At 43.7% G+C, this 27,009-nt stretch overlaps 1 protein-coding gene across 2 annotated transcripts in view; it reads left to right on the forward strand.

Annotated features, from left to right (window-relative positions):
* Positions 1-27,009, forward strand: part of SLC10A2 (solute carrier family 10 member 2) — a 502,525-nt gene that overhangs the window by 104,648 nt on the left and 370,868 nt on the right. The window contains exon 1 of one of the 2 annotated variants that reach the window (XM_033948186.1): positions 24,009-24,101. The exons of the other annotated variant lie outside the window; for it this stretch is intronic. The gene's annotated coding sequence lies outside the window, so the exon portion shown is untranslated. Of the gene's footprint in view, positions 1-24,008; positions 24,102-27,009 lie in introns of those variants that run through there. 2 annotated transcript variants of the gene reach the window in all.

Genomic DNA, 27,009 nt, shown 5'->3' on the forward strand with positions numbered 1-27,009 from the left:
TTAGAAAATCATGTGGCATTATCATATGACAGAGTTTTATTTGGTATAGAAATGAGGGCTAAGAAACAAATCTCATCTAATAATAACAAGTTATTGCTAATTTTAACTGGGGGTTGCCATTCAACAGATCACTTACAATTGGAATAGACTGTATGCCATATATATAAAATGGAAAGGACACTAGCTGTCCAAAAAGGAAATTATAACAAATTTCAAGAAGTGTGGAGGCCATTAATAGAATATTGTAAAGATTAAAAATATTCTTCCCTGTATAAAAATTTTAAGACATCAAGGGGGGGAGGGAGGTGGGTATTTTTTATTATAATTGAAACAAATTATTTTCATAAATAAATAATGGAGGGGGTAATATTTTATATTATGATGATCAATTATAGGATTTCAAGTGTATTTGTAAGTTCAATTGATAAATGTCAATATTGTACTTGAATTAAGATTTTAAATGAATAAAGATTAAAAAAGAAAAGGAAATAACAGGAAAGGATTGGAAAACCAAAGATGAAAATGTTATAATGCCCTTGTATCACTCTATGGCAGTGTTTTTCAACCTTTTTTGGGCAAAGGCACACTTGTTTCATGAAAAAAATCACGAGGCACACCACCATTAGAAAATGTTAAAAAATGTAACTCTCTGCCTATATTGACTATATATAAAGTAATTCTCTTGAATAGGAATCAAATAAACACAAAGAAAGTATTTTATAATTACTTTATTACGAAATAAAAATTATAAAAATTATAAAATACTTTATTCAGTGCGAAACCTGGGCCTGTTTGGCTGAACACAAAGCTGATATTCTGGCTGGAATCGAAGAAAGACACACACGTAGCTCTTCGTCAACAGCTCTCAGTCTCTCTCTGTATTTGGTTTTTATAGCATACAAAAATAGACAAATATACCCTCCATCCTTTTTATTAAACCACAATAGCAGTTTTTAGCGCAGGGAGCTGCGCTGAATGTCCAGCGCTGCTCTTGACGCTCATAGGCTCCCTGCGCTAAAAACCACTATTGCGGTTTAGTAAAAGGTGACCATATTGTAAAATATAGACAGCAGATATAAATTCAGAACTGTGCATAGTAAGTGAAGGGAAGTTTTCATCTCTGGGAATTTACCCAGTTAACTATTAAGTTATTTGGGCAAATTCCTTTGAAAACTGTGGTAATACTGCCTCCACTTTGCTAAATTTAAAATAAAATCATTTTTCCTACCTTGTCTGGTGATTTCTGGTTGCACTTTCTTCTTCTGACTGTGCATCCAATCTTTCTTCCCTTCTATCAGCCTGTATGCTTTCTCTCCTCCACACCTCATTCCCTCCCCCAACTTTTTCTTCCTCTCTCCCTGACCTTTCTTTCTTTCTTTTTTTCTGTTTCTCTTCTTTCCTTCTGTTTCCCTGCCTACCCCCTTTCTTTCTTTTTTCCTGCCGTTCCCCAAGCCACTGCCACTGCCGCTGCCATCGGGGAACAGGACCCACCAATGGATAACAGGCCCCAAAGCCGACGCCGACGCATGCTCTCCCTGACGTCAATTCTGCAATCGGAGAGGAAGTTCCGCCCAGCCAGGCAGTGATTGACTGGCCCGAACTTCCTCTCCGACTGCACAATTGACGTCGGGGAGAAGACTTATCGGCTCGATAGATTAGATCGCCAAGACAAAGTGAGTCCTGGGTGATCGACTCACTTTGCCTTGGCGAGCTACTGGCGCCCCTGCCTCGGGCCCCCTGTCAGCTCCGGGCCCGGCGGCCCTGCGGCACACCAGGCAACATCTCGTGGCACACTAGTGTGCCGCGGAACAGCGGTTGAAAAACACTGCTCTATGGTACGGCCACACCTTGAATACTGTGTGCAGTTCTGGTCGCCGTATCTCAAAAAAGATATAATGGAATTAGAAAAGGTACATAGAAGGGCAACAAAAATGATAAAAGCGATGGGATGACTTCCCCTAGAGGAAAGCTTGGAGAAGAAACTGCTCAGGGGTGGAAAGATAGAGGTCTATAAAATAATGAGTGGAGTGGAAAGGATAGATGTGAATCATGTGTTAACACTTTCCAAAAATACCAGGACTAGGGGATATGGATGAAGCTACTAAGTAGTAGATTTAAAACAAATCTGAGAAAATATTTCTTCACACAACATGTAATTAATCTCTGGAATTTGTTGCCAGAGAATGTGATGAAATCAATTAGCTTAGCAGGGTTTAAAAAAGGTTTGGATAATTTCCTAAAAGAGAAGTCCACAGGCCATTATTGAGATGGCTTAGGGAAATCCACTAAGATATTTCTAGGATAAGCAGCATAGAATCTGTTTTGCCACTTGGGATCTAGCTAAGTGCTTAGGAGCTGGGTTGGTTTGAAAACAGGATATTCGGCTTCGGTCTGTCCCAGTATGACAATTCATATGTTAGAAACATAGAAACATGACGGAAGATAAAGGCCAAATGGCCCATCTAGTCTGCCCATCCGCAGTAACCATTATCTCTTGCTCTCTCTGAGAGATTCCATGTGCCTATCCCAGGCCCTCTTGAATTCAGACAGTCTCCATTTCCCAAACCTCTTCTGGGAGACTGTTCTATGAATCTACCACCCTTTCCGTAAAAAAGTATTTCCTCAGATTACTCCGGAGCCTATGAACTCTAACTTCATCCTATGCCCTCTCACTGCAGAGTTTCTTTTCAAATGAAAGAGACTCGATCATGCACATTTATATTACGTAGGTATTTAAACGTCTGTTATATCTCCCCTTTTCCGCCTTTCCTCCAAAGTATATAGATTGAGTTCTTTAAGTCTGTCCCTATACGCCTTATCACGAATATCACACACCATTTTAGTACCGTTCCTCTGGACTGACTCTATCCTTTTCATATCTTTTTGAAGGTGCGGCCTCCAGAAATGTACACAATATTCTAAATGATGTCTCACCAGATTCTTATACAGAGGCATCAATACTTCCTTTTTCCTACTGGCCATACCTCTCACAATGAAACCTAGCATCCTTCTGGCTTTCCCAGTTCATTTTCTCATTGTGATCCTTTGGTAAAGGTGTGTCTATGTTTTATGTGTAAAAAAATATTAAAAAATTAAAGTTGTTTTATGTGTGGTAGTAATAGAAGGGGGATATCGGTAGGGGGGTTATGTGTGGTAGTTCTTATGTAGTTCTTATGTAAGTGACATTGCTGAAGGGTTAGAAGGAAAAGTGTGCCTTTTTGCAGATGATACCAAGATTTGTAACAGAGTAGACACCGAAGAGGGAGTGGAAAATATGAAAAAGGATCTGCAAAAGTTAGAGGAATGGTCTAATGCCTGGCAACTAAAATTCAATGCAAAGAAATGCAGAGTAATGCATTTGGGGATTAATAATAGGAAGGAACCGTATATGCTGGGAGGAGAGAAGCTGATATGCACGGACGGGGAGAGGGACCTTGGGGTGATAGTGTCCGAAGATCTAAAGGCGAAAAAACAGTGTGACAAGGCAGTGGCTGCTGCCAGAAGGATTCTGGGCTGTATAAAGAGAGGCGTAGTCAGTAGAAGAAAGAAGGTGTTGATGCCCCTGTACAGGTCATTGGTGAGGCCCCACTTGGAGTATTGTGTTCAGTTTTGGAGACCGTATCTGGCGAAAGACGTAAGAAGACTTGAGGCGGTCCAGAGGAGGGCGACGAAAATGATAGGAGGCTTGCACCAGAAGACATATGAGGAGAGACTGGAAGCCCTGAATATGTATACCCTAGAGGAAAGGAGAGACAGGGGAGATATGATTCAGACGTTCAAATACTTAAAGGGTATTAACGTAGAACAAAATCTTTTCCAGAGAAAGGAAAATGGTAAAACCAGAGGACATAATTTGAGGTTGAGGGGCGGTAGATTCAGGGGCAATGTTAGGAAATTCTACTTTACGGAGAGGGTGGTGGATGCCTGGAATGCGCTCCCGAGAGAGGTGGTGGAGAGTAAAACTGTGACTGAGTTCAAAGAAGCGTGGGATGAACACAGAAGATTTAAAATCAGAAAATAATATTAAAGATTGAACTAGGCCAGTTACTGGGCAGACTTGTACGGTCTGTGTCTGTGTATGGCCGTTTGGAGGAGGATGGGCAGGGGAGGGCTTCAATGGCTGGGAGGGTGTAGATGGGCTGGAGTAAGTCTTAACAGAGATTTCGGCAGTTGGAATCCAAGCACAGTACCGGGTAAAGCTTTGGATTCTCGCCCAGAAATAGCTAAGAAGAAAAAAAAAAAAAATTTTTTAAATTGAATCAGGTTGGGCAGACTGGATGGACCATTCGGGTCTTTATCTGCCGTCATCTACTATGTTACTATGTTACTATGTCTTCTTGTATGAGAATTAGGTCTAGAGTTTGGCCTGCAGTGTGGGTGGTTGAGTTGATGATTGGATATTGTTGTTATGAAGTCAGCAGGTGCATTGGTGATATTGGGGTAGTTTGTAAAGTTGAAGTCGCCAAGAATGGTGATTTATTGATTAGAGATGATTAGCTAGTTGATGACTTATGAAGTCATCTAGGGCATTCATGGAGCTTGGAGATCAGTAGATTAAGGCAAAGGTATGGCTTCTGGTTTGACCAGTGCATATAGTGAGGCTTGCCTTCAGCAACTTAGCCTTCAGCCACTATGCCTTTCTGTCTCTCTCTCACACTCGCATCCCACATGCCTTCAGCCACTATGCCTTTCTGTATTTCTCGCAAACATGCATCCAACATGCCTTCAGCCACTATACTTTTCTGTATCTCTTGCAAACACGCATCCCACATACCTTCAGCCACCATGCCCTTGTGTCTTTCTCTCTCACATTCTCATCCCACTGACCTCAGCCACTAAGCCCTTCCATCTCTCTCTCTCTCTTTCTCACACTTGAATCTCACATGCCGTCAGTCACTATACCCTTCCGTCTCTCTCACAGTCGCATCTCACATGCCCTCAGCCACTATGCCCTTTCATCTCTCTCTCACACACTCATATCCCACATGCCCTCAGCCACCATGCCCTTCCATTTCTCTCTTTCACACTCTCATCCCACATCCCACATACCCTCAGCCACCAAGCCCTTCCGTCTCTCTCTCACACACACATCCTACATGCCCTCAGGCACCATGCCCTTCCATCTCTCTTTCACACTCGCATCCCACATGCCCTCAGCCACCATGCCCTTCCATTTCTCTCTCTCACACTCTCATCCCACATGCCCTCGTCACTAAGCCCTTCCATCTCTCTCTCTCTTTCTCATACTCGCATCTCACATGCTGTCAGTCACAATACCCTTCCGTCTCTCTCACACTCGCATCCCACATGCCCTTAAATCTATCTCTCTCTCTCTCTCTCATACACACATCCTACATGCCCTTCCATCTCTCTCTCTCACAATCTCTTCCCACATGCCCTCAGCCACTAAGCCCTTCCATCTCTCTCTTTCTCACACTCGCATCTCACATGCCGTCAGTCACTATGCCCTTCCATCTCTCTCACACTCGCATCTCATATGCCCTCAGCCACTATGCCCTTTCATCTCTCTCTCACACACTCATATCCCACATGCCCTCAACCACCATGCCCTTCCGTCTCTTTCTCACACTCGCATCCCACATACCCTCAGCAACCATGCCCTTCCATCTCTCTCTCTCTCTCTCATACACCCATTATACATGCCCTCAGGCACCATGCCCTTCCATCTCTCTTTCTCTCACACATTCACATCCCACATGCCCTCAGCCACTATGCACTTCCGTCTCTCTGTCTCACACTCTCATCCCACATGCCCTCAGCCACTATGCCCTTCTGTCTCTTGTAAGGATTGTTGCGTCCCCACAATGTAAGGTTGTAGGGGTTATGTAAGGCGCCCTTACAAATGCCAGGTCCCGAGTTCAATACCTTCACAGAAGATTCACCAGGAGTAGAATCAAATAAGAAACACAGCCAGAGGTGATGGTATAAAGAATATATTATAGAAATAGGCTTACAGAAAAGTAAGATTCATAAACATTATAATTAAGGAGAGAGCAAAGTTCCAGAGATAGAGAGCAAGAGATAGAGAGAGAGATATAAGTTTTACAATTACAGAGAATGCTTCTGTGCTCTTGTGAATGAGAGAAAATAGGTGCTGTGAGGACAGAGAGGTATAGAAAGAAAGGTGGGGGGTGATGTTCCCAGCTTCAGGTTCCAGAGATAGAGCAAGAGCAGGTGGTGTTGCAAGAGGAGCCTTTTGTAGTTTGGAAACTTATTCTAAATATAGAATCTATTGAAGTTAAGTATCCCCATCCTTAGTGTCTGAAATAATAGTTAGTTGCACTGACCAGGAAGCTGAATGAAGTGTGCTAGACTGGAGAAGAATAGACTGGAGTCACATGTAATTTCCAATATGCCTCTGACAATGACTGTGCACATGGATCCATTGTATATCTTAAGCTGTCCATCCTAAGCATCAGACATTAACACATCTTCTTAGCACCTCTTCACCCCTCTTAGATGCAAGTTCGTTTGTTACCTTTTAAGCATGATTTAATTAGGGCTGTTTCAAACAGTCTGCCTGGATGCTTTCTGTATGTGAATTCTGTGCATGAGCACTTAGCATCAACATCCCAGAGTCAGATTGATATAATTTCCCATAGGCCTTTGCTGACATTGGTTAGGGCAACCAAAAATGCTGATTGCTAGCAATAGCTATGCTGACATCTCTCTCTCACACTCGCATTCCACATGTCCTCAGCTACTATGCTCTTCCGTCCCTCTCTCTCTCTCTCTCTCTCTCTCTCACACACACACACTCGCATCCCTCAGCCCTCAGCCACTATGCCTTTCCCTCTCTTTCTCTCACTCACATCCCACATGCCATCAGCCACTATGTCCTTCCGTCACTTTCTCTCATACTCGCCTCCCACGTGCCCTCAGCCACCATACCCTTCCGTCTCTCTCTTTCTCTCACACACTCGCATCTCACATGCCCTCAGCCACCATGCCCTTCCATTTCTTTCTCTCTCAAACTGGCATCCCACATGCCCTCAGCCACCATGCCCTTCTGTCTCTCTCTCTCTCTCACATTGGCATCCCACCTGTCCTCAGCTACTATGCCCTTCCATCTCTCTCTCCTTCCGTCTCTGTTTCACACTTGCATCCCATATGCCCTCAGACACTATTCCCTTCCGTCTCTCTGTTTCACACTTGCATTCCACATTTCCTCAGTCCCTATGCCCTCCGTCTGTCTCTTTCTCTCACACATTCGCATCCCACATGCCTTGAGCCACCATGCCCATCTGTCTCGCTCTCTCACGCTCTCATTCCACATGCTCTCAGCCACCATGCCCTTTCGTCTCTCTCTCTTACGCTCATATCCCACATGCTCTCAGCCATTATGCCCTTCCATCTCTCTCTCTCTCACACTTGTATCCCGCATGCCCTCAGCCATTATGCCCTTCCGTCTCTCTCTCACGCTCGCATCCAACATGCCCTCTGCCACTAAGCCCTTCCATCTCTCTCTTCTCTTTCTCACACTCGCATCTCACATGTCGTCAGTCACTATGCCCTTTCATCTCTCTCTCACACACTCATATCCCACATGCCCTCAGCCACCATGCCCTTCCATCTCTCTCTCTCTCAAACTCGCATCTCACATGTCCTCAGCCACCATGCCCTTCCGTTTCTCTCTTTCACACTCTCATCCCACATCCCACATACCCTCAGCCACCATGCCCTTCCGTGTCTCTCTCTCTCGCTCTCTCATTCACACACACATTCTACATGCCCCCAGGCACCATGCCCTTCCATCTCTCTTTCACACTCGCATCCCACATGCCCTCAGCCACCATGCCCTTCCATCTCTCTCTCACTCGCATCCCATATGCCCTCAGCCATTATGCCCTTCCATCTCTCTCTCACACTCGCATTCCACATGCCCTCTGCCACTATGCCCTTCCGTCTCTCTCTCACGCTCGCATCCCACATGCCCTCTGCCACTATGCCCTTCTGTCTCTCTCTCTCACACTCGCATCCCACATGCCCTCAGTCACCATGCCCTTACTTCTCTCTCTCACACACTCGCATCCCACATGTCCTCAGCCACCATGCCCTTCCATCTCTCTCACACTCGCTTACCACATGCCCTCAGCACTCAGCCACTATGCCCTTCCGTCTCTCTCTCTCTCTCTCTCACACTCGCATCTCATATGCCCTCTGCCACTATGCACCTCCATATTTTTCTTTCTCACACTCGCATCTCACATGCCCTTTGCCACTATGCCCTTCCATCTCTTTCTTTCTCACACTCGCATCTCACATGCCCTCAGCTACTATGCCCTTCCATCTCTTTCTTTCTCACACTCGCATCTCACATGCCCTCAGCTACTATGCCCTTCCATCTCTTTCTTTCTCACACTCGAATCTCACATGCCCTCAGCCACTATGCCCTTCCATTTCTTTCTCTCACACTCACATCCCACATGCGTTCAGTCACCATGCCCTTCCATCTATTTCTTTCACATTCGCATCCCACATGCCCTCAGCCCCTATGCCCTTCCGGCTCTCTCTCTTTCTCACATCCTACATGGACTTAGGCACCATGCCCTTCCATCTCTCTCTTTCTCTCACACACTGGCATCCCACCTGTCCTCAGCTACTATGCCCTTCCATCTCTCTCTCTCTCACACACACTCGCATCTCACATGCTCTCAGCCACTATGTCCTTCCGTCTCTGTTTCACATTTGAATCCCATATGCCCTCAGACACTATTCCCTTCCGTCTCTCTGTTTCACACTTGCATTCCACATTTCCTCAGTCCCTTTGCCCTTCCGTCTCTCTCTTTCTCTCACACATTCACATCCCACATGCCTTGAGCCACCATGCCCATCCGTCTCTCTCTCTCACGCTCGTATCCCACTGCTCTCAGCCATTATGCCCTTCCGTCACTCTCTCTCATGCCCACATGCCCTCAGCCATCATGCCCTTCTATCTCTCTCTTTCACATTCGCCTCCCACATACCCTCAGCCACCATGCCCTTCCAATTCTCTCTCTCTCTCTCACACACACTCGCATCCCTCAGCCCTCAGCCACTATGCCCTTCCGTCTCTCTCTCTTTCACACTCGCATCCCTCATTCCTTCAACCCTCAGCTACTATGCCCTTCCATCTCTCTCTCTCTCACACTCGCATCCCAGATGCCCTCAGTCACAATGCCCTTCTTTCTCTCTTTCTCACACTCGCAACCCACTGCCCTCAGTCACCATGCCCTTACTTCTCTCTCTCACACACTCGCATCCCACATGCCCTCAGCCACCATGCCCTTCCATCTCTCTCACATTCGCTTCCCACATGCCCTCAGCACTCAGCCACTATGCCCTTCCGTCTCTCTCTCTCACATACTCGCATCCCACATGCCCTCAGCCACTATGCCCATCCGTCTCTCTCTCTCTCACACTCGCATCTCACATGCCCTCTGCCACTATGCCCTTCCATCTCTTTCTTTCTCACACTCGCATCTCACATGCCCTCAGCTACTATGCCCTTCCATCTCTTTCTTTCTCACACTTGCATCTTACATGCCCTCAGCCACTATGCACTTCCATCTCTTTCTTTCTCATACTCACATCTCACATGCCCACAGCCACTATGCCCTTCCATTTCTTTCTCTCACACTTACATCCCACATGCCCTCAGTCACTATGCCCTTCCGTCTATCTCTTTCACATTCGCATCCCACATGCCCTCAGCCCCTATGCTCTTCCGGCTCTTTCACTTTCTCACATCCTACATGGACTTAGGCACCATGCCCTTCCGTCTCTCTCTTTCTCTCACACACTTGCATCTCACATGCCCTCAGCCACCATGCCCTTCCGTTTCTTTCTCTCTCAAACTGGCATCCCACATGCCTTCAGCCACCATGCCCTTCTGTCTCTTTCTCTCTCACACTGGAATCCCACCTGCCCTCAGCTACTATGCCCTTCCATATCTCTCTCTCTCACACACACACTCGCATCTCACATGCCCTCAGCCACTATGTCCTTCCGTCTCTGTTTCACACTTGCATCCCACATGCCCTCAGACACTATTCCCTTCCGTCTCTCTGTTTCACACTTGCATTCCACATTTCCTCAGTCCCTATGCCCTTCCGTCTCTCTCTTTCTCTCACACATTCGCATCCCACATGCCCTCAGCCACCATGCCCATCCGTCTCTCTCTCTCTCACGCTCTCATTCCACATGCTCTCAGCCACCATGCCCTTTCGTGTCTCTCTCTCACGCTCGTATTCCACATGCTCTCAGCCATTATGCTCTTCCATCTCTCTCTCTCTCACGCTTGTATCCCACATGCCCTCAGCCATTATGACCTTCCATCTCTCTCTCTCATACTCGTATCCCACATGCCCTCAGCCATTATGCCCTTCCATCTCTCTTTCTCACACTCGCATTCCACATGCCCTCTGCCACTATGCCCTTCCATCTCTCTCTCACGCTCGCATCCCACATGCCCTCTACCACTAAGCCCTTCCATCTCTCTCTCTCTCTTTCTCACACTCGCAACTCACATGCCGTCAGTCACTATGCCCCTCTGTCTCTCTCACACTCGCATCTCACATGCCCTCAGCCACTATGCCCTTTCATCTCTCTCTCACACACTCATATTCCACATGCCCTCAGCCACCATGCCCTTCCATCTCTCTCTCTCTCTCTCAAACTTGCATCCCACATGTCCTCAGCCACCATGCCCTTCCATTTCTCTCTTTTACACTCTCATCCCACATCCCACATGTCCTCAGCCACCATGCCCTTCCATTTCTCTCTTTTACACTCTCACACTCACATCCCACATGCCCTTCTGTCTGTTGTTTTGGCTGCCTATTTAATGTGGGGTTGATTTCAGTTGCTTTGCACTTCCTAGTCACACTGTTTGTGTGTTTTGAGTTCCCGCTTTGAGGCAGCCTCTTTAATTTGTGGTCTTTGCTGCGTTGGACTTCCATTTGGATTAATTTTGCATTACTGTTTTGCAGACACACTGTGGTGGGAGATTTGGAGGAATCTCTGTTTGGCTACTCTCATGTAGTTTCTCCATTTTCTCCTCTCTTGCTTTGAAGCTGTTGGAGATTATGAAAGTGGCACCACCAGAATTCAAAATATCACTATTACACTACCTAACCCACAACCTAAAAAATGGGACTTTCCTCACTAACAACAGCCACATAATAATAACATCCATCCCAAAAAATAGAAAAGAATCATCAGCGCTAATAACAAACTACAGATCAATAGCATCTATCCCATTCATTGTAAAAATCATGGAAGGACTAGTACACACCCAACTAATGGACTACCTTAATCAATTCTCTCTCCTGCATGAAACTCAATCCGGCTTTAGAACCCTATTCAGTACGGAGACAGTAATCGCTGCCTTCCTAGACTATCTGCGCCTATTATTTAGTAAGGGCCTCAACGCCCTGATCATGCAATTCGACATGAGCTCTGTATTCGACTTGGTAGACCATGAGAAAATGATGCAATGCTTAGACGCCATTGGTATCAGAGCTGAGGTACTAAACTGGTTTCGTGGCTTCCTCACATCCCTTTCTTACCAGGTACGCTTTAACAACGAACACTCCAACACCTGGAGCAACTCATCCGGAGTGCCACAAGGGTCACCGCTTTCCCCACTGCTTTTCAATATCTACATGTCCTCATTAGGTGTGAAACTAACCCAACTAGGAATAAAACTATTCAGCTAAGCAGATGACTTTACGGTCATCATCCCATTCGCCAACTCCATCTCGGAAACCATTCCCAAGGCATCCGATGCCATAAATGAGATGGAACAATGGATGACAGATTTCAAGCTCAAGCTCAACCCAGAAAAAACAAAATTCTTCGTTGCCTCCCCTCACCCACTTGATAATAAAACCCCACTATGCATCAATAAACTCAACTACCCTATTCAGCCCACCATGAAAATACTAGGTGTTTTTCTAGACCAATGCCTAACAATGAAGGAACAAGTGGATTCCCTATTCAGAAAAGGTTTCCTTACTCTCTGGAAACTCACAACCATTAAATCATACTTCGATACGTCAACATACAGAATCCTAGTGCAATCCCTCATACTGAGTCAGCTTGACTACTGCAACATCGCCTATCTAGCAATCTCACAAAAGAATATGAGACATCTCCAAATAATGCAAAATGCTGTGGTCAGGCTTATCTTCGGGCTGAAGAAATTCGACCACGTGACACCCTACTATCGGCAGCTGCACTGGCTACCAACGGAAGCCCGAGTAAGGTTTAAATTTGCCTGCCTCTGCTTCAAAGTACTATACGGCCTGACCCCCAAGTACATAACAGACCTTTTCGCATTTTCTAATAACAGACTCAAGAGAAACACACCCCCAAAACTCATTTCCCCTCCAGTTAGAGGCTGCAAAATGAAAAAACACCACGAACACCTTCTCTCTCACCAAGCAGTCCTATGGGGCAAAGACCTAGACCAACTGCTTTCGCCCACTACATACGGGGAATTCAGGAAACGCCTAAAAACATACCTGTTCCATAAATACCTAAACAATTGACCCGCTCTCCCTCTCCCTCCCCCCACCCTATTCCACCTGAACTTACAGCACTGTTATAAATATAATCTGTTATCTTCATCTTATCGTAACTTTACGTTGCTATTTATCCCCAACAGGTCCTGTCGGACATTACCTACTAAAATGTACATATTACATTTTCGCTCAGCAAATTTTATTTCTATACTATTGCCTCCTGAGGTCTCTGATCTCTGTATTTCCTCTGAATATCTACTTATTGTATTTCGCTGAATGTCCCCTTGATTGTAAACCGCCTAGAAGTCGCAAGATTGTGGCGGTATAGAAGAATAAAGTTATTATTATTATCATTATTAAAACAGTTGGGGATTTAGTAGAGGGGGAGCTGGAGAGTGGGGAGTGGGAGGGTTTTGGAATGGGGTTCATCCGAGATTGGGGATTTGTATGTAGGGTGGGAATGTGAGGGATGGTATGATTTTGAATGTATGGGGCTTTGTATTATGTTACCCTTTTCAGGCTTGGCTGCTGAACTGTCGGCTGGGCACCCAGGTGTCCCCTAATTGATTTATTGCACCTTGCTCTTTTCTCTATCTGGGATGATTGCAACTAAATCTCCTTCGCTGAGAGTAGCAACCTGGAATGTGTACGGTGTGAATTCTCCTATTAAACGGGCTAAATTACTATCTTACCTACGCCGCAAAGAAGTGGATATTGCTTGTTTACAACAAACCAAATTGTTTGATGTGGAACATATGGGAGAGGTTTACTGTTCCTCTACTACTTGCAAGAAAGGTGGGATAGCAGTACTTATTAGCAAACGTCTACAGTCCAGAACTAAACTGATTGCCAAAAACACTTATGGCCGCTTTGTGCTTCTGCAGGTGACTTTGAGTGCATTCAGTTTTAATTTATTAATAGTGTATGCTCCCACTACCTATGAGCATGCCTTCTTTCAATCCCTGATTAAGACTGCTTTGGGATCAGATGCAGGCCCCCTGATCTTGGCAGGGGAGTTGAATTAAGTGCTTGATCTTCCCTAGACAGGTCTTCCCCAGGTCAGCAGCCTTCAAATTCTCCTAAGGGGGTACCATACTTATGTTCTACTCTGGATTTAGTTTACCCTTGGAGATTGTTACACCCCACAGACAGAGATTATACATATCTCTCCTGCTCCCATTCTACTTAGTCCCGTATAGAATCGCAGAGGTGGTGGTTAGCATTTTCCTGATTATCTGTACAATGATTCTCATTTTCAAAAATGTTTTGTGGAACGGTGGTCAGATTATGCGCATTTTAATGCTCAGCATGCTGCTGAACCGGTCCTTTACTGAGAAGCCTCCATGGCGGTCCTTCGTGGGGATGTCATTGCTAACATTGCTGCGCAGAACCGCCATATTGCTGCTAAAATCATTTCCCTCAAATGCCAGTTTCAACATGCCAAGAAGACCTATCTCTATCATCCTACACCCATGCATAAGGTTTATATGCTGACTGTGCAGGTAGCTTTAAACACTCTTCTGCATGAACTGGCTAAGCGTGGCACAATCTATAGAAAATTTTGATTTTCATTTTGGGAACTGTCCCGAGCGCTTTCTTGCTCGACTTACTAAGTCTTGGAGTGGGCCTCGGTTGGTTCACTCCTTCTATCCAATGGGACCATTACTAATGCTACTGATAGTTACAAAAGGATTTGAAGATCCTATTTTTCCTATCTGTATACCGCCGATTCACCCTCTCAGCCATCTTTGGTGCCGACGTATCTGGATGACGACTCTTTACCATGTTTAACCCCACAGATGTTAGACTCGTTGAATGCGTCATTGAGAGTGGTGGAAATTCAACAGGTTATCAAGTCTTTGTCTACTTGCAAGGCGCCCGGACCCGACTGGTTTACTACAGAATATTATAAATTACATCTTTATCATCTTCTGGGTGCGCTGATGCGTTACTTCAATATTTGTGTGGATGACGCTTCATTTCCACCAAGTGACACAGACACCCTTATTACTTTAATTCTGAAACTGGGAAAAAATCCTCTGTAAATCAAATCTTATCACCCTATTCAGATGGATTGGCATCCTATTTACCCTTACTTCTAGGGGAAGAGCAAGTTGGCTTTGTGCATGGCCGCCAGTCCATACTGAATGTACATAAGGTTTTGACTGTGCTGGTGACAGGCCAGGCGACTGTAATACCCGGGCTATTGGCCAGTCTGAATGCAGATAAGGCCTTCAACCGGGTGGAATGGTCCTTCTTCTTCCCTGCGATGACTCACATGGGCATATCTGGTTGGTTTTTGGATAGTTTGCACACTTTATATGCTAGCCCTCATGTGTCAATACTTATCAATGGGACTCATTCCTCCCTTTGTGCTATCTCGTGAGGAACCCATCAGGGGTGCCCCCTCTCCCCATTACTGTTTCTTGTATATCTAGAGCCTTTATTGAGAACCTTGAAATGAGATGTTCACATCACTGGCCTCCATATAGCTGACTATGAGTTGAAAGCCTTAGCATTTGCAGATGATTTGATGCTTATCGTGACAAATCCCGAACATTCTTTGCCTCATCAGCTTAATGCCTTGACTGAATATGGTTTTCACTCTGGTTTCTTGTTGAACTATCAGAAATCAGAAGCCCTCCCATTCCAACTGATTTTGCCAGCACAAAGGAATGCTCCCTTCCCATTAACCTAGACGCCTGGGAAAGTTGTATATTTGGGAATTGTGATTCTGCAGGATATCACTCAACTGCATGATTTTAATATATAGCCCTTGTTGGACAAGACCAAATCACACGTGCTGACTTGGCAACATTTTCCCATTTCCTTGATGGGGCACATTGCTCTTTATAATATGATGATACTTCCACAATGGTTGTATATTTACCAAATGCAGCGGGCAGGCAGAGGAAGAGGAGGCAGGAGCCCGATCCTGTGGGGGCAAATGTGTCGACCTGCCCCTCCCCCGAAACCAGCGGGGGATTCTTTCTTTAAAAAGAGCGGCGCCGGTGGGATCTGCCTGTTTCCCGCACCAGGACCAGCGGCCAGGCAGAAGAAGAGAAGGCAGGAGCCTGATCCTGTGGGGGCGCGTGTGCCGACCCGCCCCTCCCCCGAACCCAGCGGGGGATTCTTTCTTTAAAAAGAGCGGCGCCGGCGGTATCTGCCTGTTTCCTGCACCAGGACCAGTAGGCAGGCAGAGGAAGAGGAAACAGGAGCCCAATCCTGTGGGGGCGCATGTGCAAACTCACCCCTCCCCCGAAACCAGCGGGGGATTCTTTCTTTAAAAAGAGCGGTGCCGGCGGGTTCTGCCTGTTTCCTGCAGCAGGACCAGCGGGCAGGCAGAGGAAGAGGAGGCAGGAGCCCGATCCTGCGGGGGGCATTTGTGCTAACCCGCCCCTCCCCCGTAACCAGCGGGAGATTCTTTCTTTAAAAAGAGTGGTGCCGACGGGATCTGCCTGTTTCCCGCACCAGGACCAGCGGGCAGGCAGAGGAAGAGGAGACAGGAGTCCGATCCTGCGGGGGCACGGGTGCCAACCCGCCCCTCCCCTGAAACCAGCGGGGGATTCATTCTTTAAAAAGAGCGGCGCCGGCAGGATCTGCCTGTTTCCCGCACCAGGACCAGCGGGCAGGCAGAGGAAGAGGAGACAGGAGCCCGATCCTGCGGGGGCGCGGGTGCTGACCCGCTCCCTCCCCTGAAACCAGCGGGGGATTCTTTCTTTAATAAGAGCAGCGCCAACGGCGCTCAGCTGTTTGGTGTGCCGGCGAAGGCGCACGGCAAGGGCGCATGTGCCTTAGTGCGCGCCTTAGTGAAGCAACAAACATGATTTTTTTTTTTTTAATTCTTTATTTTCATTTTATAGTATTGACATAATATTAGTCAAAACAAGAAAATAATACAACTCAGTTCAAAAATTAAAATGATACAAAAGGTAATACAGTTGAAATACAAGATCAAAACAAAATTTTTTTTTCTTTCTCATACAGCAAAAACATTAAACCCAAAATGAATTTTTACTGGTTTGTATCATTAGACCTCAATCAAAGGGGGAGAAAGCTTTACAGTTGCTGAAATCTTTATCAAATAATACAAAGAAAATAGAAGATGGTAGCAGGAGAGAACAAAAACCAAAATCCTTATACGAGCAGGTTGAAACTGAAATTCTCTCAAGAATTTTAAGTTTGCTCTTTAGCAGAAATAAATTTTATCAACTGCTGAGGTTCAAAGAAAATAAATCTATTCCCTTGATAGGTCATTACACATTTACAGGGGAATCTGAGTACAAACGTCGCACCTAAATGCAGAACCCTTGGTCTCAAAATAAGAAATTGTTTTCTTCTCTTTTGGGTCATTCGTGACACGTCTGGATACATTCTCACTGTTTTAGTCATAAATGGTACATCTTTAAACTTAAAAAACATTTTAAGCATCCATTCCCTGTCAGTATCTATAGCAAATTGTACAAGTAGCGTAGCAGTTGCCGGTATCTCTTCACTTGACCTCTCCAGAAAATTTGTCAAATCCAAACTATCAGCAGACAAATTCTGCTGGTTTGGTTTTTGAACAGATACTCTAGTTGGTAAATAATATATTTTAGTGAGAGGCGGATAGGAGATTTCGGGAACTTTCAAAACTTCTTTCAAATACTTTTAAAATGTATCCTGCGCTGAAATAAGTGGTAATTTTGGAAAGTTGATAATCTGAAGATTACTTCTTCTAGTCATATTTTCCAACATTTCTACCTTAAAATTAAGGTTTCCATTATCTCTTACCCAGACCGAAGCCTGGGACTCCACTGTTTTTATTCTGGTTTCATGTCCATCCACTTTATTTTCAACGCTGGATATCCTATTTTTCATTTCCAAATTTTCAGATACAACAGAGGTATAACGTGTAGTAAGTTGCTGCATTTGGGTTCCCAAAGAGATTTGCAAACTAGATATTGCTTCCCAAATTGTCTCCATATTGAAAACTTTGGGTCTCTGCAATGGTATCAGTTCAGCACCCAGAACCTCTGATGAAAAAGTACCTGGAACTTCAGCAGGCGATGAAGTCAGTGTCAGGAAATCCTGAGGCAGTTTCTGTTCCAACTCCTCCGAATGCACAGATGGTTGATTTGGCTTCACCCCTCCTCCTGCTGAGCTGACTCCCGATCTCAGCATGTCTGGAGAGCAAACACCCCGAGGCATTTCCTCCACCGTCGACTGGTCAAACGCCCCCGAACATCTCGGAGGACTTTGTTCTTCCATCGATCGGTCAAACGCCCCCGGGCGACTCGGAGGACTCCGCTCTTCCAGGGTTAAAGATGTTGCCTCGAGGGAGAGCTGTAACACTTCAGCCAGCGTGTCTCTCCCAGCTGAGAAAGCCTCCGGCTGGGTTGGCGTCCTTCGCTGAAGAAAGGCGTCCATCGGGCCCGTTGCTGCTGGCAAAGATTCGTCGGGAAAAACCCGAAGTTTGGACTTTCGTTTCACCATTTCAAAGGTAACAGCAGTCCGGGAACATCCGTGGCGTCTAGCTCCAGACACCCACAGCCATCTTCCTTAAGCCACTCTCCCCCAAGCTCAATCCGCGACGAACATGATTGACTCCAAAAACATCATGATAAGTATAACAACCTGTTATAGCTGATATTACTGTATTGCACCGGTTATAGCTGATATTATTGTATTGCACCATCCCCTGTCTATCACCCAATATTCTACACCTCTTCTCCCAAGCAGTTTAAACAGTAGGCATAAATGGCGACTTTCAACAAATATCTACTGATACTGGGGATACTTTATTTAAAATGTTATAAAAGCTGGTGTAACGATGAAAAACCCCCCAAACTAATTCCTATTCATTTCTCCTGGCACAGACCAACTAAAACGAGCAAACCAACTGGCCCACAACAATTCCTTTATGATTATTCAAAGCTAGGCCTGTTACAAATATCTGTGGTAAATAGAGCTTGAAATTCTTTCAAACACCATAAAAACAAGATCAATGAAAGAAAATTGAAAAAAATAGAATGCTTTAGAACATCCACCCCAAATAAGTATGGTAATCTAAAGGGATATTACCTGAACACCCGTTCAGTAAGAAACAAAGCTCAAATACTACACAATTGGCTGGCGCAAACGAACCCCGACTTCCAATTTTTGACTGAAACATGGATGGTTTTAGACACCTATACGATTATGAAAGAAATGCTACCCCAGGGTTACAAAATAATACCTCTATCGAGAAACTGGAAAAAAGGGGGTGGTATAGCGATAATTTTAGAAGAATCCTTTGATTATAGCAAAATAGACTCAAAAACCACAAAAGACCTAGAAATATTAACTTGCAAGGTCACCAACACCCAACTTGAAGAGGCATTAACTGTGACACTTTTTTACATTTTCCCCAAAAAGTGGACTAGCACTAGAGAAGAGTTCTTCAAATACCTCACTATTAACACCCTGAAAGGAACGTACAATCTGCTGCTGGGAGACGTAAACATTCACCTAGAGAAAGTGGAAAAACCAAACGTGATAGAAATTGACACTTTCTTAAAAACTCTCGGTTTCACAATACCAAAACCAGAGAAAACACACGAAAAAGGCTACCAACTAGATATAGTTACCTTTTCGCAAAAAGAAACCCCTGACCCAAAGATCCTTCATAGCATAGGGGCCTGGGAAAAATGCATCTGGTCAGATCACTACATATGTAAATTTGTAAAATTTGGCAAATATTGGCAAAAAAAATCACCCCAACAAAAATATAAAAGAAAAAACCCAAAACCAACCACAATCACCAAAAGAGGAACTATAAATCCAACAGAATTCTGGGCCCATTACGAACTACAACCCAAAACTGAGGAAATACAGGACTTCCCAACTAGGTGGGAAAAATTTAGCAAAGAAGTGTTAGATCAAATAGCACCATTCCAAACATACAAAAAGAAAGAAAGGGAACTAAATAAATGGTTCGACTCTGAATTACTAACTCTAAAACAGGAACTGAGAAAACTAGAAAGAATCTGGCAAAAAAACAAAGAGGAAGACAAAATACACTGGAAACAAAAAATGAAAAACTACAAAAATCTGATTAAAGAAAAAAGAACAAAACATAACACACAAAAAATAGGGACACCCAAAACAAATAGCAAAGAACTGTTCAAGCTGGTAAACAGACTAACAGACACTACCCAAATCCTGCTACGGGAAAACGAATGTATACCTTCGGCAGAAACCCTTGCCACTTTCTTCAACAACAAAATCTTAGACGTAAGAACGACCATACCTCCACCCTCACTTAACTTCGAATTCCAACTCATACCCCACGAAAAAGAACCCAGAGTAGACATGCTTTGGAACCATTTTGAACCTCCAAACTGGCACCAATTTCTAACCCTGTTCAATAAATATACAAAATCAAACTGCCTACTGGACATATGTCCTTCCAAGACCTTGAAAACAGCCACACTAGATTTTTAAAAGGATCTATTTAATTGGATAACAACCACTCTCATGGAAGGACCATTTCACGAGGAAATGGGACATATACTGATCACACCCATCCCTAAAGATCAAAAAAACTCATTAACCCTGAAAACCAACTACAGACCCATAGCAAGCATTCCCTTATTTACCAAGCTACTTAAAGGATTGGTCAACTTGGAGCTGGTAAACTATCTAGACAAATTTAGCATACTCAATGAACACTAATCAGGATTCAGAAAAGGTTTTAGCACTGAGACAGTCCTAGCCTCAATCCTTAATCACCTATACGGCCTATTCAGCAAAGGAAAAAGTGCCCTGATTGTACAATTAGACTGCAGCAGTGCTTTTGATCTTGTTGATCACGAAATAATGCTACACTGCCTAGATGCAATAGGACTTACGGGAAGAGTAAGAAACTGGATACAGGGTTTCTTAACAAAGAGATCATACTGTGTGGTTAGTGTGGGACATACTCAAACTCCTGGAGAAACCCCTCGGGAGTACCACAGGGTTCACCACTATCGCCTACACTATTGAAAATTTACATCTCATCCCTAGGACACTTACTGCAAAAGCTAAACTTAAACTATTACATTTATGCAGATGGCATTTCCATTTTAATCTCAGTGAACAAACGAGACCTCAGAATACATTTTTCATATTATGACCGAAAAAGAACACTGGACAATCAACTTCAAACTGAAACTAAACACAGAAAAAACAAAAGTCTTCCTTGCAAGCTCAACGGGCAAAATTACCAAAACAACGTTACATATAAAAGATCACGACTACTCGATTACTAAAACAATAAAAATATTGGGAGTCACATTAGACACACATTTGACAATGGTCAAACACGAATTTAGTGGTAAAAAAGTGTTTCCTGACATTATGGAAATTAAAGACCATCAAAAAATACTTCGATCCATTATCATTTAGATTATTAATGCAATCACTAGTACTTTCTACACTGGATTATTGCAATACCCCAAAAAACAGTGAGGAAACTTAGAATTGTCCAGAACACAGCGGTCCACTTGATATTTGGATTGAAAAAAAGCAACCATGTCAGCCCCTACTACAGACTGTTGCACTGTCTGCCAATCGAGGCACGAATAATATTCAAGTTCTCTTGCATATGCTTCAAGTTAGTCTGGGGACTAGCTCCTACATACTTACTATCTCACTTCATATTATACAGACCCATAAGACAAACCAGAAACTGCAATCTATTTGCATATCCAAGCATTACCGGCTGTAAATACAAAACCTTTCTGGATAGAACTTTTATGTACCAAGCAAACAAGCAACACTGGCTGGACAACTACATTAATAGAGCTAGACTGACCTACGTCGCTTTTAGAAAAGTCATAAAAACTGCCTTATTCGACAGATATATCACCTAAACATTAACTACACCAAACACTAATTCCAATTCTATTTTTTCCTAACATGTCCCCTCTGAAATTCTTAACAAACTGTATATAGTAATTCGCTGCAATTTAAGATTCTGCATACTGTAATTTCACTGACTATCTGCATATTGTAACTCGCCGATTGTCCAGCTCTCTTCAATGTGAACCGTTTAGAAGTCACACGATTATGACGGTATAGAAGAATAAAATTATTATTATTATTATGACCTTCTCAAGGATTGTGGAACATCAATTGGAAAACATGCTACGTGGGTTTCTTTAGTTGGGCAGTCGCCCCTCTTTGTGCCTGGTAGCTTTGCCAATAGATGGGGGTGGACTGGGATTGTTGTCTTTGCGGAGATTTGTAGAGGCCTGTCACATGCAACATATCCATGATTGATTTTTCTCTATGTCTTACTTCTCATGGACTCCGGTAGATCTGGAAACCCTATCATTTCAGTTATCAATTGCATACCCCTCGAGTTGTGGCTGCTGTCCTGGGGAGCCCCTATTATTTTTTTCTTGCTTCCTTGAGATCCACCTGGCAACAAGTGTGTACCCAGTTAAAATTAGATTTTCAGACTACACCTTTCTTGCCTGTTTGTGGAAATGGCTACTTTGTACCAGGTATGATAGCTGCTGGATTTCTGGCAGATAGGAGGTTGAAACATTTCCTATTTGTATCAGATCCTTACTGACAAGGGTACTCTACCAACACTTTCCCAGTTGTGCACTGCTTACAGTTGGAGTAGATTGGATGTATTTTCTTACCTCCAACTCAGGCACTATGTGACTTCTTTGCCTCCCTTAGCACTGCATGCTACAGTATATGAAAACCTGTCCAAAGTTTATTGGTTAGATGCCCAACAGATTGTACCCCTTAAATATTTTCGCCATTCACTGTTGGAATTCTCAACTTCTTTAGACTATGCTAAGGTGGCCCAGGCTTGGAATACTGAATTGAAAATTAGGTTGCAGGGCCCTCACATACAACGCTTCCTGAAATTGCTTCTTTTGCCTGACATTTCCTATTTTGAAATGTGCTATACATTTCTTGTACATAGCGCCTTGGTGCGCATATAGAGCTTTTGCCCGAAAGCCACCCTGTCACACATGTTTTGGGATTGTCTGTTATCTTCTCAAGGTGGCAAACCAGATGGCAACCATGTGGCAAACCAGATGGCACTGTAATAGTCTATTTTGGCTTTCTGACCTTCAGCATCCTATACCCAGAGGCCAGTCAAAATTAACCAATAGGCCAAGTAGGCATGTGCCTAGGGCCCGAAATGGTCAGGGGGGGTCCGATGAAGGAGGGCATCAACATTGTTTTTTCCAAACAGCGATGGGCCCCTCCAGCATCGATTGGCAAAATGCCCCCCCCCCCCCGATCGGCAATGCGGGCCCCAACCCGATTGGCAATGCAGCCTCCCCCATCGACAGAAAGTAAGACAAGCAAGCAACGCGGGTAAGAAAGGCAACGGGAACTGTAATTGTGCAAGCGGTGCTGCTTGCCCAAAGCGTCCCTCTGACGCAGCTTCCTGTTTCCGCCTGGGCGCATGGTGGGGCGGGGCGGGGCAGGGGACCCAGTGTACTTGTGTGCCTAGGGGCCTTCGACAAATGAATCCTGCCCTGCCAGAGGCCTTAAGGGTTTTCTTCGACAGGTGATTCTTTCGGGCCTGAAAATTCTTCTTTTTCTTGGGTAGATCCCCCCAAGTCCTACTTATGGCCACTATTGCTCGCATATGCTACACCTCCTGACTATGGAAACCATGCATTTGTCTGACTGGAACACTAAACAGGGACAAGTGTTACTTACTATTTGGCAGCCCTTTTTGGATATCTTAACTCCACATGCCCGGAGCCATGTCTTGCTTAGTTACCCCTGACTTGAATTTTTGTCTTTTTCCCTCAAATTCCTGAGATGGGGGGGAAATGGGGGGGGATGGGTATAGGAATGGAAAGTTATTCAAACTGTTAACCTTTGCAACACTGTCTTTGTTTGTTTTGTTGTATATGACAGCTTTGCTTCTGTGCTGCATTATTGTACTTGATTATATTTTCTTGAAAATTTAATCAATATGATTGCAAAAAAAACCCAAAACCAACCCAACCATAAATTGGAGGAAATATTATTACTTAAGGAATAGTTAAGCTATGGAACACGTTAGAGGATGTGGTTACAGCAGTTACAGAGTTTAAGAAAAGTTCCTGTAAGAAAAGTCCACAATCTGCTATTGAGACAGACATGGGGAAACCCAAATGTTGCTACTATTGTACTGTCAGGTACTGTGACCTGGATTGGCCAGGTGGACCAGTATGACTGTTTGTATGTAGAGCATTCGTCATTGTAAATTCACCTTGCTTTGACTACAAATACTATCAAATCCAATGTCAGCATTTTGTTTTGCCAAGTTCAAATCCCTCTCTAAGTTAATATTCCTAGTCAGTAACTCAGTAACTAAAAAGGAACATGAGAGGATGGAGAAATATGTGCAATTTGCATACCTTGGTACAGCACTGTCTAAAGTCCAGGGTCAATGTTTCATAGAATGAAATTTATAGCTTTCATAAGAGACTAGCAGCCCTAAAAATCCTATATGAATCATGCTTTAAAATTTGTTTGTGACTCATTCTTAAGAATATAAAAAAGCAGGAGCTGTTTACTTTTCTATGTCTTAGTCCAATTACGGTAAGTTTAAGGTCATTCTTAAAGTTTACATATTAAAAATCAAAGGATAGCACTCTCAGCCAGGTAAGTCTTTGGTATTTATCTTGTGGGAGTAAGGAAGGGAAGTACTATTTAGTTATTCAAAAAACATGATAGAGAAGGAAGCCGTTAAACTACAGGGCATCTTTATTATTAGAATCTATCATAAATCTTCCAGCACACTTTACTCAAGTTTCAAGTTTTTATTAATATTTGATGTGCATGCATTGTCAAATATTTCAAAGCGTATTACAAATTTAAAAATGGGGGGTAAACACCATGGAAGATTAATACAAAATAATATATACATACAAAATTCAATACAGGTACAAAAGGAGAGGGGGATGAACTACAATAATGAAAGGAAAAAAGAGAACATATATGGGTAAAAAGAAATGAAAAAGGAAGGAAGATACAAATTAAGTCCTGCAAATGAGGATTGAATAGAGACTGGATGTTAAAATATAAAATTTTTAAACATAGACTGGTCGTCTTGTCTATATCTCAAAGGCACCCTTATAGAAAACTTTTAGAGAACCTTTGAATTTTTCGAATGATGTTTCTCCACGCCAATAATTTGGTAAAGTATTCCAAAGCTGAGGCACTATGATTGAAAAAAATAGTAGACCTCCTTATGCCAATAACTTTTAGGGAGGGAATAGTCAAAAGATGCTGCTTTGTTGATCTAATGTCCTCAATGGAGTATACGGTATAAGAAGACGGTCAAGAAATATTGGTACATTTGATAGCCGGATTTTAAAGGTTAGTAATGCAATTTTGTATTGATTCTAAAGGAGATTGGTAACCAATGTGCTTTTTTCAGAAGTGGTGTCACATGATCATATTTGTTTTTGAATTGGTGATAATTTTTATTGCCATATTTTGTATTATTTGCAATCTTCTCAATTCTTTCTGTGTTATGCCCTTATACACTGTGTTATAGTAATACAACCTAAAGATAATTAAAGAGTGAATTAGAATGTTTAAGAACATAAGAACATAAGCAATGCCTCCACTGGGTCAGACCCGAGGTCCATCGTGCCCAGCAGTCCGCTCACACGGCGGCCCAACAGGTCCAGGACCTGCGCAGTAGCCCCCTATCTATACCCCTCTATCCCTTTTTCCAGCAGGAAATTGTCCAATCCTTTCTTGAACTCCAGTACCGTACTCTGTCCTATTACGTCCTTTGGAAGTGCATTCCAGGTGTCCACCACACGCTGGGTAAAGAAAAACTTCCTAGCATTTGTTTTGAATCTGTCCCCTTCCAATTTTTCCGAATGCCCTCTTGTTCTTATATGTTTTGAAAGTTTGAAGAATCTATCCCTCTCTACTTTCTCTATGCCCTTCATGATCTTGTAGGTCTCTATCATGTCTCCTCTGAGTCTCCGCTTTTTCAGGGAGAAGAGCCCCAGTCTCTCCAATCTTTCAGTGTATGAAAGGTTTTCCATGCCCTTAATCATTCATGTCGCTCTCCTCTGGACCCTCTCAAGTATTGCCATATCCTTCTTAAGGTACGGTGACCAATACTGAACACAGTACTCCAGGTGCGGGCGCACCATTGCCCGATACAACGGCAGGATGGTCTGGTTCTGGTCGTAATACCCTTCTTAATAATACCCAACATTCTGTTTGCCTTCTTCGCGGCTGCTGCGCATTGTGCCGTTGACTTCATTGTTGTGTCCACCAGTACACCCAAATCTCTTTCAAGATTACTTCCCTCTAATACTAATCCCCCCATTTGATAGCTGAACATCGGGTTCTTTCTCCCTATATGCATGACCTTGCATTTCCTTACATTGAAGTTCATCTGCCATTTATTCGCCCACTCCTCCAGTTTGTTTAGGTCCCTTTGTAGGTCCTCACACTCTTCCGTAGTTCTAACCCTTCTACAGAGTTTAGTGTCATCCGCAAATTTTATAACTTCACATTTCGTCCCCGTTTCCAGGTCATTAATAAATACATTGAACAGCAGCGGTCCGAGTACAGACCCCTGTGGAACTCCGCTCGTGACCTTCCTCCAGCCCAAGTAGTGACCCTTCACTCCAACCCTCTGTCTTCTGCCTGCCAACCAGTGTTTGACCCATCTGTGTACTTCCCCTTCCACCCCGTGGTTCCACAGCTTCCTAAGTAGCCGCTCATGGGGTACCTTGTCAAAGGCCTTTTTCGAAGTCGAGGTAAATGATGTCTACGGGTTCTCCTTTGTCCAACTGGCTATTTACCCCCTCAAAGAAGTGCAGTAAGTTTGTTTGGCATGATCTTCCCTTGCAGAAGCCATGTTGGCTCGCTTTCATCAGCCCATCTGGTTCTAAGATTTTTGTTAAGGATCTGATTAGTCGCAGCTTGTAGAAGCAGCTTTTTACCACTGAGCTGATCTGGTCATGGTATGAAAGTTTCTAATCTAGGATTACTCCCAGTATTTTTGTAGTTGTTACTATTTGTAGTGGAGTTTTATCTAAGAGTATTTGAGATGATAATGTAAGATTATCTTTCCATGGGAAGATCATTGTTGTAGATTTTGATATATTTAAAGCCAACATGTTGTCTTTAAGCCACTGACTGATTTGCTTCAATTTGATGTTTATATTATTTATGTCATTGGGGTCTTCTGTGTTCATTCTGTAGAATGTGTTGCAGAGTTGTAAGAGATGTAATGAGCCTAGAGAAAACTTAGCAGGGTTATTAGAGGATTGTGGTATCTTTATTGGACCAACAGAAAAATTATACAAAAATGAGCTTTAAAACCAGATTGGCTTTTTCACTTTAAAATAAAGTACTGATATATCTAACAATCTCAGGTATTTCAACATGTTTGCATAATCTTTGATTCTTGGCAGATTATGATTCTTTCATTAAGATCCAATAAAAAGCACTAGCAAACATGTTATGATAC

Source organism: Geotrypetes seraphini, chromosome 6 (genome assembly GCF_902459505.1).
Source record: "Geotrypetes seraphini chromosome 6, aGeoSer1.1, whole genome shotgun sequence".
Taxonomy (NCBI): domain Eukaryota; kingdom Metazoa; phylum Chordata; class Amphibia; order Gymnophiona; family Dermophiidae; genus Geotrypetes; species Geotrypetes seraphini.